Below are 20,383 nucleotides of genomic sequence, written 5' to 3' on the forward strand. Positions count from 1 at the left end.
AGCAACTTCCAAGTGAATGATACTTTTCAGTTGAAATTAGACCATGTATATACATGAAAATATACATAAAAGAAAAGGAATGTGATGAGCGATTGTCACATTACACTTAACAGTAACAGATATGAATTCACATTTTGGCTTGACCGCTTATTTTCCAGCAGTGTGGCTTTGAACAAATTATTTAAACTCTCTGAGCCTCAGTTTTCTCACCTAAAATATGAAAACAATATTTTTTTCATAGTTTATAAGATAATACTGCATATGTAAACCATTTGGCATAAAGTCTAACAGAGCATAAACATGCAGTAAATATTGATTCCCTATGCTTCCCTACATTATATCACGAGCTCAATCAATTCTTTTCTACTCTCTCTTTCACTTCTCATCTCCAGACATTACAGTGGCATTAGGAATCTCACACTTAAATGTTTCAATTTGTATATTTAATGGAAAAGCATACATAGACTATATATACATAGTCTTACATAGACTACACACACACACTCGCACACACACACATGCACACACACATGCACACACATACACACACACTTTGTTCCTGGGGATTAACTTTATTCAGAAGATTCAAATTGGTAAATTATACAAATTACATTTCAGGAAAATCATACAAATTTATTCCAATCACTAAAAGAGCTAGAGGCTAAAAGGTAAGTTTTATAAATGTATATATATAACTCTCCCAGGCAAATTTGGATTGTGATCTTACCTGGCTTTGTTAACTAAAGAAAATTTGAATTATTCAGTGCTTGGATTGAAGAACACAGTAAATCATGAAGATTTATTGAGTTGGAAGGCAGCAACTCTACTTCTGCTCCATTGACTATGCTAAAGCACTTGACTGCATGGATCACAAAAAACTATGAACAATTCTTAAGGAGATGGGAATACTAGACTGCCTTATCTGCTTCCTGAGAAATCTGTATGCAGGGCAAGAAGCAATACTTAGAACTGGATGTGGAACAGTGGACTGGTTCCAAATTGGGAAAGGAGCACATATAGTCCGTATATTCTCATCTTGCTTATTTAACTTATATGCAGAGTACATCATGTGAAATGCTGGGCTTGATGAAGCACAAACTAGAATCAAGATTGCAGCGAGAAATGTCAACAACCTCAGATATGCAGATGATACCACCATTAGCTATTCATTAAAGAAATTTTCAAAATTTCACCAAATTATAGAAAATAGTGAAACATCATGGACATATAATCCAGCTTCAATAATTATTAATATTCCACTATTCTTGTTCCATCTATCATACTTCCACCATTTTTTTTCTGGCTAGAAATATCAAGAACATCAGACATGAAGATGACACCAGTCTTAGGGCAGAAATCAAAGAGGAACTAAAGGGTCTCTTGATGAAGGTGAAAGAGAGAGTGAAAAAGCTAGTTTAAAACTCAACATTCAGAACACTAAGATCAAGACATCTGGTCCCATCCCTTCATGGCAAAAAGATGGGAAACAATGGAAAGAGTGAAAGAATTTCTTTTCTTGAATTTCAAAATCACTGCAGACAGTGACTGCAGCCATGAAATTAAAAGACACTTTCTTCTTGGAAGAAAATCTATGACAAACCTAGACAGCCTTTCAAAAGCAGAGACATTACTTTGCCAACAAAGGTCCATATAGTCAAAGCTATGGTCCTCCTAGTGGTCATGTATGGATGTGAGAGTTGGACCATAAAGAAAGCTGAGCACCAAAGAACTGATGCTTTTGAACTGTGATGTTGAAGACTCTTGAGAGTCACTTCAACAGCAAGGAGATCAAACCAGTCAATCTTAAATGAAATCAGTCTTGAATATTCATTGGAAGGACTGATGCTGAATCTGAAGCTCTAATACTTTGACGACCTGATGCGAAGAGCCAACTCATTAGAAAATATCCTGATGCTGGGAAAGATTGAAGGCAGGAGGAGAAGGGGATGACAGAGGATGAGATGGCTGGATGGCATGACTGACTCAATGGATATGAGTTTGAGCAAGTGCCTGGAGTTGGTGATGGACAGGCAAGCCTGGCGTGCTGCAGTCCATGGGGTCGCAAAGAGTAGGACATGATTGAGCAACTGAACTGAACGGAACCGAACTTCTTCTTTGAGTCTCTTTGAGAATGTGAGCTAAACTAACGGACTAGCATAGTTCTATGGACATTATTTAAGCCCAGAGCTCACCTACAAATCATAGATGTGTACTGACTCTGTAAAGATGGTGATACCGGAAGACAGTAAAATAACAAATTCTAATTCTAGTACTCTAATAGGAAATGGTTACTGCTCCCACTACCGCTTCTCTGCTTTATTTCCTTTCTGAGTCCCTCATAGATGAGTTCAATGGTGACTCAAATTGCAAATGTTAATCATCCCTAGCTTCTGAGCCATTTCAAATTAAAGTGTCAGCAGATTCAACCTCACCATTCATTTAAGTTTGGATTTAGATCAGCCTCCCTGAGATCTAGTAGCCCAGTAAAGATTGCCAAAACTTCTGCATTTTCTCTCAAGTCATTTTCCTACCAACCAGCAATAAAATTCTGTAGTAGATAGAAACTATCTGCATAGATTTTGGAGCTAAACTGCCTGAGCTCAAATCCTAACTCTGTCGATTACTGGTTGTGTGACTTTGGGCAAATTATTTCACTTGCATGGTCTCCAGTTTCATCTATAAAATGTGCATAATGATAGTATCTAACTCATAAATTGCTTGAGAGGATTAAAGGTGAGAAAGCTTGTAAAGTTCTTAGTGCTTGGCAAATAATAAGTACTTTATGTTCATGCTAATGTTTTCTTTTTTTTTTTTTTTATGTGAGACCCATTTCCTTGGGAAAATATTTCCACCTCTCCCTTTTCAATTTATTCCTCTTCTTTACACCTTTCTCTTTATCCCCCACCCTATATTGATGTGGTTCACTAATCTTCTGTCTAGTTTCTACCACAGTCACTACTCTGAATCCTTACTCCATTACCTAACCTAGTACCTCAATCCTCTTCCAGGTTTGAGTAGACCTGGAAAGAAATATGAGATGATGACCACTGAGCTTCCCAGGTGGCGCTAGTAGTACAGAACTCACCTGCCAATGCAGGAGACATAAGACACTTGGGTTTGATCCCTGCATCACGAAGATCCCCTGGAAGAGGGCATGGCAATCCACTCCAGTATTCTTGCCTGGAGAACCCCATGGACAGAGGAGCCTGACAAACTACAGTCCATGGAGTAGCAAAGAACTGAACATGACTGAAGTGACTTAATACACACACACGGAAAAAAAAAATGATATGATGACCACTGAGCCACCTAACATCTGATCCTTCTGTAGATATGTTCCACCAGAATAACCAAGTCCCCCCATATATATAGATTTTCCAAATTGTGACTAAGACAGAAGGCCTATCTCAGGAACATTGTGTCTAATCCACCTAGATAGACTTCTGTAGCCCACTACCTCTTCCTCCATTTCCTGCCCCTGGATGCCAGAAACAAATAAGGTGCTAAGTGTGAGGATACAAAACAGTGTCTAAATTTAAAAATTCCATCATTACTATGGTACCATTTCTTAAAAAAAAAAAAAAGGCAAAAATCTGTTTCCCAAATGGATAACCTTGTCTTATTTGAGTAGTGTTCCTGGATGACTGAACAACACCAAAAGGCAAACTGTGATTTTATTCCAGACAGAATACAAAAGCAGAAATCACTACTCAGGGACTTGAAAAGATATTACAAATATGAAAAAATGAATAAAATATTCTTATTTGATGAAAAGAAAGTAAGACTAGGAAGCAAGGGATTTCACTCTTGAGTCTTCAGTCTGAATAAGTCTGTTGCAATAAATTTAAATGTCTTATATAAATTTTTCATTTTTATTTGTAGAGCCTTTTCTTTCCCAGGATCTCAAAGCACTTTGCAAACATTAATTACCAACAGTATCTAATTGTGGTATGACTATTATCATTGCCTCCTAGATGATGGAATAAGAACAGAGAAAGGTTAAGAAACTTGCCCAAAGCCACATGGGGCAAACTCCAAACAAAAACCATTTGTTGTTTCTGCATTTGTAATAATGAACAAATTAAAAGTGCAATCATTTTCTTTGTAACTCAGAAAAAGTTGCTCTGTTAACAGTCATCCCTAACCATAAGAAAGAAGTCTGTTTAACTTCCCTTAATGTGTATACTTTTTTTCAGATAGTATCTAATTATGGTAAATTGCTTCATCCCCTGATTGTTACTGCAAGGCAACTAAACATTGCTATGTTGACTACTCAAGAGGGGATTGTTAATGGCCTTAGTCATCATATAATCTGGTAATATAATCAATGTAACTGAGAGATACCTTGTGGGGGAAAAAAACGGCAAATCAAGTATGACACATAGATTTACAAAAGAGCACTCAGTGCTATTGTTTTATGTTTAGTATGAGAAGTAAAAATTCTCATTTCATGAAGAAGCAGAAGGAGATGTTAATGCTGTTTTACATGCCTAATCATGAGACCCCACATGCTTTGCTGTACAACGTTAGACTTTCGGCACACCACCCTTGAATATCTTCTCCACAGGATATGAAATGCCAACATTTTCCCAGCAGGTATTTCACCAAAGGAGATCATTTTGCCTGCAATTGCTTCCAACCTGAAAGCATTAAAAGTGGGGCATTTAAACATTAAACATTAAAGTTCATGGAATTCTCCAGGCCAGAATGCTGGAATGGGTAAAATTTCCCTTCTCCAGGGGATCTTCCCAGCCCAGGGGTCGAACCCAGGTCTCCTACTGCAATGCAGATTCTTTACCAGCTGAGCAAGAAGGGAAGCCCAAGGATACTGGAGAGGGTAACCTATCCCTTCTCCAGCAGATCTTCCTGGCCCAGGAATTGAACTGGGGTCTCCTGCATTGCAGGCAGATTCTTTACCAACTGAGCCATCAGGGAAGCCCCAAAGGTGGGGCAGGGGAATAGTTTTTCTAAACTTAACCAGATCATGAGTTAAAAGGATGAGAAAAGAAGTGAGTTTTAGTTGTTCTTGTCATTTCTGGTGATTCTGTGGAGAATAGAAGAATTAATCCACATTAATAGAGCTAAGAATGTGGGAGATGTTGGACTCTGGGAAAATAATAACTGGAAGACCATCAAGTTTTTTTTAAAATAAAACACTCTCAGTAGTTCATGCTGAGAATTAATTCTACCATGATTAATTAAAGACAAATATCTACTTGATGTATTAAAAATGAAACAAGAGCCCACATGTGCACATGGACAGACACACACATACTCCAACACAAAAAAACCAATATGTACCTTATCAAAGAAATTAGATTGCTTTTAGTGTTACCTCTAGTATCTGCCAATCAGTAAGAACTAGGCAAATCATTTGCAATTTTTTGTAAAAGAGCAAATTTGATTTCTGCTCCAATTTGAGCTCATGCTAGGTAAATCATATTACATTTAGGTTCTGTTTAATGTTTTAGATTCTTTTTCCTCTTTCAGCTTAGAAAAACATAAAACATAACTGGAAAAATCCTTCTCTATGATCTGTATTTAAAATAACATTAACATTTAATTTGTACATTCTGTATTATAACATGAAAATGCATGCTGATTTTTAAATAATCCATAGCTCTTAATTAATCCTTTCAAAATACCCTGAGTCTATTAGAGTGGTTGTCAGGCTTTTCTCTACTTTGTTGTCAAGAAAACGAAATCTCTCAAAACTTGACTCACTTAGTAATTAACAGTGTTGGAAGCCAAGACATTTCTAATCTATGGTAAATCATTCAAACTATAAGTATATATTTTGTTCTTAAACCATAACATGTTTAATCATTTATTTATATCTGTATCAGCAAGGCATTTAAAAGTATTTATTTATAAGTGATATGATTATAAAACTATTTAATTGATTAAATAGTTTGGTATTAGACACACATTGTTCAAACAACAAAAAGTAAAAATGTCTTCCTTCTGATTCTGTTTCCTATCTCCAGTTCACATGCCTCTCAAATGGAATCATTATTATCACTTTTGTTTCAAGTGTTTATTATACATTCATTAACCAGTAGAAATCCATATAATTTTTCTCTCTGACTTTTCTACACTAATGCTATATTATATTCTGTATTTTTTCTTTTTACTTTGTAATATATCTTGGAAATGTTTGCATATCAGTACCTCAAAAGCTTCTTAATCTTTTAGAAAAAAGTTACAGGAGAATATCAGTAAGATGGCAGAATAGGACGCTCCAGCACTTATCTCTTCACAGAAGGGAAAAAAATCAATTTAAAAAACCTCTATGGATGAAAATGCCTTCATGAGGGCTTTGGAATCCATGTGAAAGGTTATAGCACCAAGGTGGAGCACAGAAATTAGGAAAAAAACATATTGAAAAGAATAAGAAGAATAGTTTTATTGATCCGAGTCACCCCTCATTTCAAGCTGGTACAGAATAGCAGAAAGACAGATTTCTTCAGCCCACAAGTAATCCCATGGTGGAGAGAGAGAGCCTTTGTGTAAAGTCTGGAAGAGGTGAATTTTTCTTCAAATACACAGACATCAATGCCAGGGAACAAGGGTCATGAAGAACCAGGAAAACATACCAATAAAGGAAGAACAACCCAAAAAAGCCCTAGTGATCAATTTTAAAGGAATGGAGGTCTCTAAACTGCTTGACAAAAATTCAAAACAATCATCTTAAAGAGGCTCAGTGAGCTACAAGAGAACACAGACAACTAAATGAAATCAAAGAAAGAATACATGAACAAAACGAGAAGTTTAACAACAGAGAAACCATAAAAAAGAACCAAACTCTGAAGCTAAATAATACAATGACTTAACTGAAAATTTACAAATTAGCAGACTTGAAGACATGTCATTTGAAACTATCTAGTCAGAAGAACAAAAGGAAAAGAATGATGAGAGAAATAAGCAAGTCATTGAGACTTATGGGACACCATCAAGAAATCTGAATTCTATTCAATGCTATATAATGGCCTATATGGGAAAATAATCTAAAAAAGAGTGGACAGTAAAACAGATTAACTTTGCTATATATCTGAAATTAACACTAAGTTATCAATCAACTATAATCCAATACAATTTAAAAACACATAATGATAATAACAAAATTAAAAAGAAAATTAAATTACACATGATATGAATCCCAGAAAGGAAGGGAAAGAGAAAGGGGCAGTATGTTTATTCAAAGAAATAATGGCTGGGAGTGAGTACCCAGGTATTCAGACTATTATACTTTTTAAGTACATTGCCTATATCCAGTCACACCTGACTGCTCTGCAACCACACATGGAAAACAAAGAGAGCTAGAGAGAGAAAGAATGGCTGAAAAGTTTTCGATACTATTTGGGAGATGAATATCCAGATTCAAAAAGCCAAAAGACCCCAAATTGGTTGATTAAAAAGGGGTCTACACTAAAACATATTTCAATTCAATGGGCACAACTCAAAGATAAAAACACACTTGTTAAAGCAGCAGGAGAAAGATGACATTATATACAATGAAGTAACCATATTCATATCCATAGTCAGTGGATTTCTCAGCAGAAATCTTGCAAGACAGAAAGGAGTGATATGGCACATTAAAATACTTTAAAGAACCCTGAAAACCAAGAATTCTATACCAGGATAAAAACTGCTCTTTGTTTTTTTTTTTTCCATTTATTTTTATTAGTTGAAGGCTAATTACTTTACAACATTGCAGTGGTTTTTGTCATACATTGAAATGAATTAGCCATGGATTTACATGTATTCCCCATCCCGGTCCAAGGAAGGAGAGATGAAAACTTTCCCAGAAAAACAAAAATTGAGAGAGTTCATCACCACTAGATTTGCCTTACAAGAAGTCCTGAAAAAAGGTCTTAAAGTAAAAATGAAAAGATGCTAAACAACACAAAAGCATAGAAAAGTATAAATCATTATTAAAGGTAAATATATAGAAAAATGCCTGCCAACTTAATTATGTAATATGATTACAGAAATCACTTTTAATCTTAGTATAAAAGCTAAAAGACAAAATATTAAGAATAACTATAAAAACAAAATGTGTTGATAGATACACATACGAAAAAGTCCTGGCATCAATAAGTTAAAGTGGAAGGAAAAAAAATAATTTTGTATAAGATTGAAATTGTTATCAGCTTAAAATAGACCATTATAAAAAGCATTATGCAAACACCATGGTAACCTCAAAGAACAACTACAGTAAATACAAAAAGGTAAAGAAAAAAGAATTCAAGCATATCACTACAAAATGTCATCAATTAGCAAAGTCAGATAGCAAGAGAGGAGCAAAGAATTACAAAATGGAGAGAATAACAGAATGTCAATAGCAAACTCTTACCTATCAATATTTACTTTGAATGAAAATAGATTAAATTTGTCAATCAAGAGAGTGGCTAAATGGATAAAAGATCTAACTATAAGCTACCTACAAGAGATTCAAATTTCTGGAAAGAGATTTATTTGAGACTTAAGGACACACACAGACTGAAACTGAAGGGATGAAAAAATATACATCATGTAAATGGTAACCAAAAGAGAGCAAGAGTAGCTATATGTATATCAGACAAATAGACTTTAAATCAAAAACTGTCATAAGATACAAAGTACGACATTACATAGTAATAAAAGTTTCATTTCAACAGTAAGATATAATAATTGTAAATGCATATGCACCTAAAATCAGAGCACCTAAAAATATAAAGAAAGCATCAAAAGTACTAAAGGGAAAAACAGACAGTAGTACAATAATTATAGGAGACTTCAATGCCAGTTTTCAATAGATTATATATATATATATATATATATATATGTATAGTCTATATAATCTATTGAAAACTGGCATTGAAGCCTCCTTCTACATATATTCAATGGATTATATAGACAGAAAAATATATGCATATATATATATTCTATATATATATATAGTCTATATAATCTGTTGAAAATTGATATTGAAGCCTCCTTCTATATATATTAAATAGATTATACAGACAGAAAATCAATAAGGAAACAGCAGACTTCAACAAGAGCTCTGTGTCAACCTAGGGGGGTGGAATGGGGAAGGAGATGGAAGGGAGTTTCAAGGGGGAGGGGATATATGTGTACCTGTGGCTGATTCATGCTGAGGTTTGACAGAAAACAGCAAAATTCTGTAAAGCAATTATCCTTCAATAAAAAATAAATTCATACTGTTCATGGGGTTCTCAAAGCAAGAGTACTGAACTGGCTTGCAATTCCTTCTCCAGTGGACCACATTTTGTCAGAACTCTCCACCATGACCTGTTCATCTTCAGTGGCCCTACAAGGCATGGCTCATAGTTACACTGAGATAGACAAAGCTGTGGTCCATGTGATAAGATTGGTTAGTTTCCTGTGATTGTGGTTTTCAGTCCATCTGCCCTCTGATGGAGAAGGGTATGAGGCTTATGGAAGCTTCCTGTGTGCTGGCTGCGATGGACCGCGCAGAAGCTCGAAAGCTGTGACGGACCACACAGAAGCAGGCCGGCTGTAACGAACCACGCAGAAGCGTCGCTGTGAGGAACTACCACTCGCTCAAGGTCAGGGGTAGCGACTGAGAGCGCCAGGCTGTGACAGCACAGGAGCGGCAGCCGAGAAGAGCTTCCCCACGCCCAAGGTCAGGGGCGGCGGCCGAGAGGAGCAACCACACATCCAAGGAGCGGCTGCTGCGCGGGCGCAGGAGGGCCAAGAAGAGCTACTCCACGTTCAAGGTCAGGAGGGGCTGCCGAAAGAAGACACACCCCATCCAAGGTAAGGAGCAGCAGCTGTGCTTTGCTGAAGCAGCCATGGAAAGATACCCAATGTCCAAGGTAAGAGAAACCCAAGAAAGATGGCAGGTGTTGTGAGAGGGCATCAGAGGGCAGACACACTAAAACCATAATCACAGAAAACTAGCCAATCTGATCACAGGACCACAGTCTTGTCTAACTCAATGAAACTAAGCCATGCCATGTGGAGCCACCCAAGATGGTCGGCTCATGGTGGAGAGGTCTGACAGAATGTGGTCCACTGGGGAACAGAATGGCAAACCAGGATTATTGCCTTGAGAATCCCATGAACAATATGAGAAGGCAAAATGATAGGATACTGAAAGAGGAATTCCCCAGGTCGGTAGGTGACCAATATGCTATTGGAGATCAGTGGAGAAATAACTCCAGAAAGAATGAAAGGATGGAGCCAAAGCAAAAAAAAAAAAAACAAAAAAAAAAACCCAGTTGTGGACGTGGCTGGTGATAGAAGCAAGGTCCAATGCTGTAAAGAGCAATATTGCATAGGAACCTGGAATGTTAGGTCCATGAATCAAGGCAAATTGGAAGTGATCAAACAGGAGATGGCAAGAGTAAATGTCGACATTCTAGGAATCAGCGAACGAAAATGGACTGGAATGGGCAAATCTAACTCAGATGACCATTATATCCACTACTGTGGGCAGGAATCCCTTAAGAGAAATGGAATAGTCATCATAGTCAACAAAAGAGTCCAAAATGCAGTACTTGGATGCCATTTCAAAAATTACAGAATGATCTCTGTTCATTTCCAAGGCAAATCATGCAATATCACGGAAATCCAAGCCTATGCCCCAACTAGAAACGCTGAAGAAGCTGTAGTTGAACAGTTCTGTGAAGACCTATAAGACCTTTTAAACTAACACCCAATAAAGATGTCCTTTTCATTATAGGGGACTGGAATGCAAAAGTAGGAAGCCAAGAAACACCTGGAGTAACAGGCAAATTTGGCCTTGCAGTACAGAATGAAGCAGGACAAAGGCTAATAGAATTTTGCCAAGAGAGTTCACTGGTAGTAGCAAGCACCCTATTCCAACAACACAAGAGAAGACTCTACACATGGACATCACCAGATAGCCAACACTGAAATCAGAGTGATTATATTCTTGGCAGCCAAAGAAGGAGAAGCTCTATACAGTCAGCAAAAACAAGACCAGGAGCTGACTGTGGCTCAGATCATGAAATCCTTATTGCCAAATTCAGACTCAAACTAAAGAAAGTAGGGAAAACCCATAGACCATTCAGGTATGACCTAAATCAAACCCCTTATGACTATACAGTGGAAGTGAGGAATAGATTGAAGGGAATAGATCTGATAGAGAGCCTGATGAACTATGGATGGAGGTTCATGACATTGTACAGGAGACAGGGATCAAGACCATCCCCATGGAAAAGAAATGCAAAAAGGCAAAATGGTTGGATGAGGAGGCCTTACAAATAGCTGTGAAAAGAAGAGAAGTTAAAAGCAAAGGAGAAAAGGAAAGATATTCCCATTTGAATGCAGAGTTCCAAAGAATAGCCAGGAGAGATAAGAAAGCCTTCCTCAGAGATCAATGCAAAGAAATAGAGGAAAACAACAGAATGGGAAAGACTAGAGATCTCTTCAAGAAAACTAGAGATGCCAAGGGAACATTGGTGAGTTTGATAAAGATGAGTTCGATAAAGGACAGAAATAGTATGAACCTAACAGAAGCAGAAAATATTAAGAAGAGGTGGCAAGAATACACAGAAGAACTGTACAAAAAAGATCTTCATGAACCAGATAATCACGATGGTGTGATCACTCACCTAGAGACAGACATCCTGGAATGTGAAGTCAAGTGGGCCTTAGAAAGCATCACTATGAACAAAGCTAGTGGATGTGATGGAAAACCAGCTGAGCTATTTCAAATCCTGAATGATGTTGCTGTGAAAGTGCTGCACTCAATATGCCAGCAAATTTGGAAAACTCAGCAGTGGCCACAGGAATGGAAAAAGTCAGTTTTCATTCCAATCCCTAAGAAAGGCAGTCCCAAAGAATGCTCAACCTACCACACAATTGCACTCATATCACATGCTAGTAAAGTAATGCTCAAAATTCTCCAAGCCAGGCTTTAGCAATATGTGAACCAAGAACTTCTAGATGTTCAAGCTGGTTTTAGAAAAGGCAGAGGAACCAGAGATCAAATTGCCAACATCCACTGGAACATAAAAAAGCAAGAGAGTTCCAGAAAAACATCTATTTCTGCTTTATTGACTATGGCTAAGCCTTTGACTGTGTGTATCACAATAAACTGAGGAAAATTCTGAAAGAGATGGAAATAACAGACCACCTGACCTGCCTCTTGAGAAACCTGTATGCAGGTCAGGAATTAACAGTTAGAACTGGACATGGAACGACAGACTGGTTCCAAATGGGAAAAGGAGTATGTCAAGGCTGTATATTGTCACCCTGCTTATTTAACTTATATGCAGTGTATATCATGAGAAACACTGGGCTGGAAGAAGCATAAGCTGGAATCAAGATTGCTGGGAGAAATATCAATAACCTCAGATATGCAGATGACACCACTCTTATTGCAGAAAGTGAAGAGGAACTAAAAAGCCTCTTGATGAAAATGAAAGAGGAGAGTGAAAACGTTGGCTTAAAGCTCAACATTCAGAAAACTAAGATCATGGCATCTGGTCCCATCACTTCATGGGAACTAGATGGGGAGACAGTGGAAACAGTGTCAGATTTTATTATTTTGGGTTCCAAAATCACTGTAGATGGTGACTGCAGCCATGAAATTAAAAGACGCTTATTCCTTGGAAGGAAAGTTATGACCAACCTAGATAGCATATTAAAAAGCAGAGACATTACTTTGCCAACAAAGTTCCGCCTGATAAAGGCTATGGCTTTTCTTGTGGTCATGTATGGATGTGAGAGTTGGACTGTGAAGAAAGCTGAGACCTGAAAAATTGATTCTTTTGAACTGTGGTGTTGGAGAAGACTCTTGAGAGTCCCTTGAACTGCAAGGAGATTCAACCAGTCCATCCTAAAGGAGATCAGTCCTGAGTATTCATTGGAAGCACTGATGCTGAAGCTGAAACTCCAATACTTTGACCACCTGATGCGAAGAACTGACTCATTTGAAAAGACTCTAATGCTGGGAAAGATTGAAGGCAGGAGGAGAAGGGGACAACGGGGGATGAGACGGCTGGATGGCATCACTGAAATGATGGACATGAGTTTGAGTAAACACCAGGAGTTGGCAATGTACAGGGAAGCCTGGCATGCTGCAGTCCATGGGGTCACAATGAATCAGACACGACTGAGCGACTGAACTGAACTGACTGAAAAGATATATATATTTTAAAAATATACAAATGGAAAGCCTGTATATGAAAAGGTATTTAACATAACTAATAACCAGGGCAATCAAAATCAAAATCACAATGAGATATCCCCTCATACCTGTTAGGGTGTCTATAATCAAAACAAACCAAAAATGAAAACAAAAGATAACAAGCATTGAAAATGTTGTACAGAAAAAAGGGTCCTATCTCTATTATTAACGAGAATATAAATTGGTGCAGACACTATGGAAAATAATAAAGTAGTTCCTCAAAAATTAAAATTTGTATTTCTACATAATCCAGCAATGCTATTTCTGGACATACACTCCAAAGGAATTAAAATCAGGATCTCAAAGACTTACTTACTCTCCCGTGTCCATTACAGCATTATTCACAGTAGCTGGGGGTGGAAAGAGTCTACATATCCTTAGACATATGAATAGATAAGGAAAATGTTGTAGATACTTACAATGAACTATTATCCAGCCTTTTAAAAATAAGTAAATATTGATATTTGTAACAAGATGGATGAACTTGGAGCACATTGTGCTAAGTGAAACTAAGCCAGACACAGAAGAACAAATGCTACATTGTAACATGTATATGAGAAATCTTAGATATTCAAACTCAGAAACAGAAAGTAGAATGGTGGTTGAAATGGTTGGGCAAGTGGAAAATGAGAGATATTAATCAAAGAGTATAAATGTTTAATTTTATACAATAAATAAGTCCTAGATATCTATTATTCATTATGGACCCAATAGTTACCAGTAATATATTATATACTTAACAATTTCCAATGAGGGTAGAACTTACAAATTTTCTTTAACATACACATAAATATTAAAAGTGAAAAATAAACTGCTTTGTGAAAGAAAATGTCAAGGGAGTGAGAAGACAAGCCACAGACTTGGAGAAAATACTTGCAAAATATATATCTGTTTACAATTACCCAAAACAAAGAATCCTTAAAATTCAACAATAAGAAAACAAACATCATTTTAAAATGAACTAAAGGCCTTAACAGAAACCTCATCAGACAAGATATTCAGATAGCAAGAAAGCATATGAAAAGATGTTCCACAGCATATATCATTAAGAAAATGCAAGTTTAAACAATGATATACCCCTACAAGCTTACTAGAATGGTCAAAATCCAGAACATTCACAATACTAAACACTGGTGAGGTTGTGGAGCAAAAGGAACTCTCATTCATTGCTTGTGGGAGTTCAAAATGGTACAACCACTTTGGAAGATAGTTTGACTTTTTCTTTCAAAACCAAACATACTATTGCTATATAATCCAGAAATCATGCTTTTTAGTGTTTACTCAATAGAACTGAAATCTTATGTTTAAAAAATCTGCACACAAATTTTTATAGCAGATTTATTCATAATTGCCAAAATTTGGAAGCAACTAAGATGTCCTTCAGCAGGCAAATAGATAAAAAGCCATGGTACATCCAGACAAGGGAGTATTATTCAGTACTCAAAAGAAATAAGATATCAAGACATGAAAATATATGGAGGGCCCTCAAATGCATATTACTAAATGAAAGAAGGCAATATAAATAGGCTACATGCTATATGATTCCAACCATGTGATATTTTGGAAAAGGCAAAACTATGAAGATAGTAAAAACATCTGTGGTTTTCAGAAGCTATGGGGTAAGAAGAGGATAAGGTTAGCACAGAAGATTTCTAAGACAATGAAAATGTTCTGCATGATACTATAATGACGGGTGCATATTATTAATACATTTGTTCAAGATCATAGAATGTACAACATCACAAGTTAACTCTAATGTAAGCTGTGACCTCTGGATGATTATGATGTGCCAATGTAGGTTCAATTGTAGCAAATGTACCTGAGTGACTGAACTAAACTGAACCACTTTGGTGAGGGATGTTGATAATGGGGGAAGCCAAGCACGTGTAGGGGCAGGTCGTATATGGGAAATTTTTGTACTTTCCTATCAATTTTGTTGTGAACTTAAAATTGCTCTAAAATTTTTCTCTAAATAAATAAATATAGTGGGTTAAAGAAAACTTTCGTAGGTGATGAATACATTTATAGCATAGATTGTGATGATGGGTTCATGGGTGTATGCTTATCTCCAAACTTATCAAGTTGTATATATATATATATATATCTTTTAATGTTAATCATATGTCAATAAAGTACTTTAAATAAAATTACAGCTTCATGGTATTTCGTTGTATCAATATGTCATATTTTATTTAACTAGTCCCCTACCAATGGAAGTTTACGTTTTGCCCAATCATTTCCTATTACAAATGTGGCAACATTGAGCAATATGGCTTATGTGTCATTTTGCACGTGACAATATATTTGTAAAATAAGTTTATAGAAGAGATATTACTAGGCTAAAGAAAAAATATACTGCAATTTTGATAATTTTCCATAAGTGTTGAAATAATTATGTTCTGCCAATAAGGAAGATTATCTATTTCTCCACAACCATACTAATGGAATGGTATCAATTTTTTAAAATATTTACCAATCAAAAAGATGAAAATGGTATCTCATAATTCTCTAATTATAAATAAGATTGAGCATCTTTTCCTGTTTAAGAGTTTTGGTTTGTTTTTTTTTTTTTTAATGATATGTCTATCTGTACCCTTTTTACATTTCTCAATGGATTTTGGGGGTCATTTTCTTATGATTGGTAGAAACTCATTGTACACTAGAAAGAATCATTCATCATAAATTAAAATATAAACAGATTTTCAGAATTTTTTCACTAATCTTTTTTTGTTTTGGTGATTTTGCCATGAGCTTTTGTTTTGTTTTAAGAAGTCAATCTCATCAATATTTTCTTCTTTGGTTTCTGCATTGTGCATCTCAGAAAAGCCTTTATTATACCCAGGTTAAAAAGGAATCCTCTATGTTATAAATAACTTAGGGAGTTTATTTTGCTACACAAGTGCTGGCTTGCTGCTGAGGCAGCACAGAGAGAAGTCTGCACTAGCGGATGCTGGGTTTCCTGTGACTGCCTCAGCACACATCCCAGCCCAAGCCCAGCAAACACTCTGGCCATGCTCACCCCATGCCATAGCACAGCACTGGATCTGGGGCAGCCTTGACCAAGGAGAAACCTCTACAGGTAATCATTTCACCTAAACTCATAGAGCAGAGAAAGTTAAACAAAATGAGAATACAGAGGAACTGGTCTTCATTGAAAGAACAAGAGAAACCCCTGAAAAATAATAATAATAATAATAATAATAATAATAATAATAATAAAACAGAAATAAACAATTTACCAGGTAGAGAATTCAAAGCAGAGGTAATAACATTAAGTAACATTACGTATACCAATACTCACATTATACAAGTCCCAGAAGGAGACATGGAAGAGAAGGAGATTGAAAATATATTTGAAGACATTATAGCTGAAAACTTCCCAAACCTGAAAAAGGAAATAGATATCCAGATACAAGAAGCATAGTTATCTGACACAAGATGAACTTAAAGAGACCCATGCTGAGACATGACATAATTAAAATGGAAAAAGTTAAAAAATTCTAAAGGCAGTAAGAGAAAATAAAGTTATATACAATGGAATCCTCATATGGCCATCAGTTGACTTCTCTGCAGAAATTTTGCAGAGAAGGAGAGAAGGGAGTGCCATGATATTGAAAGTACTGAAAGGGAAAGACCTGCAACCTAGGATATTCTACCCAGCAAGATTATCATTTAGAACATAAGGAGAGATAAAGAAATTTACAGACAAGCAAAAACTAAAAGAATTCATCAATACTAAACCTACAGTAAACAAATATTAAAGGGTCTTCTCTAAGTGGAAAAAGAGAATATATATGAAAGGAAAATCCTACTAGGAAAGGAAAAGATATAGTAAGATTGAGGATTAACCACTTAAACAAGCCAATACAAAGGTTAAAACTCAAAAACCTATAACTATAACAGTTAAAGGATACACATGAAGATGTAAAATATGACATCAAAAACACAATATGTAGAGGAGGGAAGTAAAAGCATAGATATTTTAGAATTTGTCTGAACTTAAATGACTATCAGTTTAACTCAAGTAGATATAGGTCAACATATATGAACCCCATGGTAAACACAAATCAAGAATCTACAATTGATAAACAAAACTGAAAAGAAACACAAGCATACTGCTAAAGAATATTATCAAACCACAAAGGAAGAAACAAAAAAGAGGAAATAAACAGAGAAGAACTAAAAAGACAACCTGAAAAACAAGTACAAAATGGCAGTCAGTACATTCTTATCAATAATCACTTTAAATACCTATGGACTAACTTCTCCAATCAAAAGAAGTAAGGTAGCTGATGAATAAAAAAAAAGAAAGATGCTTCTGTATTCTGCCTATAAGAAACTCACTTCATAGCTAAAGACACAGAGACTGAAAGTGAAGTGATGAAAAAAATACTTCATGCCAACTCAAATGAAAACAATGTCAGGGTAGCAATACTCATACAAAAAATAGACTTTAGAAGAAAGTTTATAATAAAACACAAATAAGAGTATTATATAATGGTACTCTGCTGTGTGCTGTATTCAGTCGTGCTTGACTCTTTGTGACCCTTTGGACTGTAGCCTGCCAGGCTCCGCTATCCATGGGATTTTTCAGGCAAGAATACTAGAGTGAGTTGCCATTTCCTCTTCCAGGATCTTCCCAACCCAGGGATCAAACCCACCTTTCCTGTGTCTCCTGCATTACAGGCAGAGTCTTTACCACAGCCACTGGGCAGGCCCATATATAATGGTAAAGGGGTCAATAAGAGAAGAAGATATAACACTGGCATATATGCACCCAATAGAGGAGCACCTAGATATAGAAAACAAATATTACTAGATATAAAGGGAGAACTTGATAATAATATAACAGTTGGAGACTTTAACATCCCACTTACATCAATGGAAAGATCATTCAGACAGAAAACCAATAAGGCACAGAACTCCTAAATGACACAGTAGTCCAATTGTACCTAACTGATATCTACAGGACATTCTACCTCAAAACAGCAACATACACATTCTCTTCAAGTACACATGGATCATTTTCCAGAACAGATCACACAGTAGACCACAACACAAGTCCCAAAAAATTTAAGAGGCTAGAACTACAAACAGAACTAAATAAATCTAAAAATGGAAACACAATATGATCCAGCAATTCCACTCTGAGTACATATATGGACAAAACAAGAACAGTAATTTGGGAAGACCCAGAGGGATCGGGTGGAGAGGGAGGTGGGAGGGGGGACTGGGATGGGGAATACATGTAAATCCATGGCTAATTCATTTCAATGTATAACAAAAACTACTGTAATGATGTAAAGTAATTAGCCTCCAACTAATAAAAATAAAGAAAAAAATAAAGCAAAAAAAAAAAAAAAAGTTATACATGTCCCAATGTTCACAGCAGCAGTATTTTCAATAGCCAAGATATGGAAGCAACCCAAGAGTCTATCAACAGATGAATGGATATAGAAAATGTAGTATGTATGCATGTGTATGTATACACACAGTGAAATATCAGCCACAAAAAAAGAATCAAATTCTGCAATTTGCAACAACGTGGATGGACCTAGAGAATATTAAGTGAAATAAGTCACACAGTGAAAAACAAATTCTGTATGTCACTTATACATGGAGTCTAAATAATAAAACAGATGAATGTATTCAGCAAAACAGAAACAGAATTGCAGATATAGAAAACAAATTAGTGGTTACCACTGGGGAGTGGGACGGAGGGAGGGACAAGATAGGGGTATGGGATTAACAGGTACAAACTACTATATATAAAATACATTAGCCTCTAAATATATATTGTACAGCACAGAGAATTATAACTATTATCTTATAATAACTTTTAATGCAGTATATGAATAATTTATAAAAATACTGAATCACCATACTGTAATACCCAAAACTAATGTAATATTATAAATAAACTGTATTTTGATTACAAAAATCTCTAAAGCTGAAATGAAATTTTATGATCACTGTATGCATGTGTGATAATTTGCTTCAGTAATGTCTGACTCTTTGCAACCCTATGGACTGTAGCCTGCCAGGCGCCTCTGTCTGTGGGATTCTCCAGGAAAATATACTGTAGTTGGTTACCATGCCCTCCTCCAGGGGATCTTCCCAAGCCAGGGATAGAACCCACGTTTCCTGCAGCTTCTGCATTCCAGGCAGATTCTTTATGTCTGAGCCACTGGGCATCACTGTATATATAAATTTATATCCACTATATTAATGTATGTACAAATTAATTAAGATTGTAAATTAAAAAATAATTGTTTTAAGTCAGTCCCTTCAGAAGGTAAGTTTAGGACATTAAGAAGTAAAAAGTTGGTGGAGACTTGGTGCTAGTAAAACAAATCTTTAAATGACAGATTATTTGGAAGTGTCATAAGATGGCCAGTTTAGATATAGAACTAGTTAAAACAAATTGAGTACAAAAAGCTGAAACTAATACTTCAATACCACATTGGGTAGAGGTGTCAAGATGGTCCCTTAGGGATCCACTCTGAGTTCAATACAATTCAGTATTTTCATTTACTAGATATAGAATAGAAGGGAAAAGATGCTAATAAAATTTGCAGGTGTTCTTGCACATTGCAGTATAGGCATAAAAATAGAGTGCAAGCAGGATAAATTTTAAATGGGCAGAAATCAATAAAATGAGATTCAATAAAGCATTCATAAATGTAACTTGATTCACAAGGGAAAGAATAATCAAATGCACCAATGTAAAATGAAATCACAAGAGGTTCTAAGGGTTATAGCAGAAAATAAAGTGAATGTGTATCAGCAGTATGACTGTCAATGGCCAGTGCTGATCAAGTTACAAAAATAATTGTTTTTTTCTTAGTGGGGAAAAAAAAGAGAAGAAATGTTGCCAGTCTCTATAAATATTTCAGTTAGTCCAGGGTATCAACCTGAAAGGACTGACAGATAAGTAGTGTACAGTGAGGTGACTGAAAAATCTAAAGAATTCATGTAGAAAAAAATAAGACAGGCATAAAACCAAAACAAATGGAGAAGAGTAATCAAAGAAAATAAAGTAGATATAGTCAATCAAAGCAAAAGCCAAGGAAAGGACAAACAGGAAAGGGTGAATAGGGGAGGAGAGGGAAGGAGAAGCCACAGAAAGAGGATAGAAAGGGGAGAGAAATGAAGAGAAGGAGGAAATGAGGCAGGACTCTAATAAGGGATGAA

This window comes from Odocoileus virginianus, chromosome X (assembly GCF_023699985.2).
Source record: "Odocoileus virginianus isolate 20LAN1187 ecotype Illinois chromosome X, Ovbor_1.2, whole genome shotgun sequence".
NCBI lineage: Eukaryota > Metazoa > Chordata > Mammalia > Artiodactyla > Cervidae > Odocoileus > Odocoileus virginianus.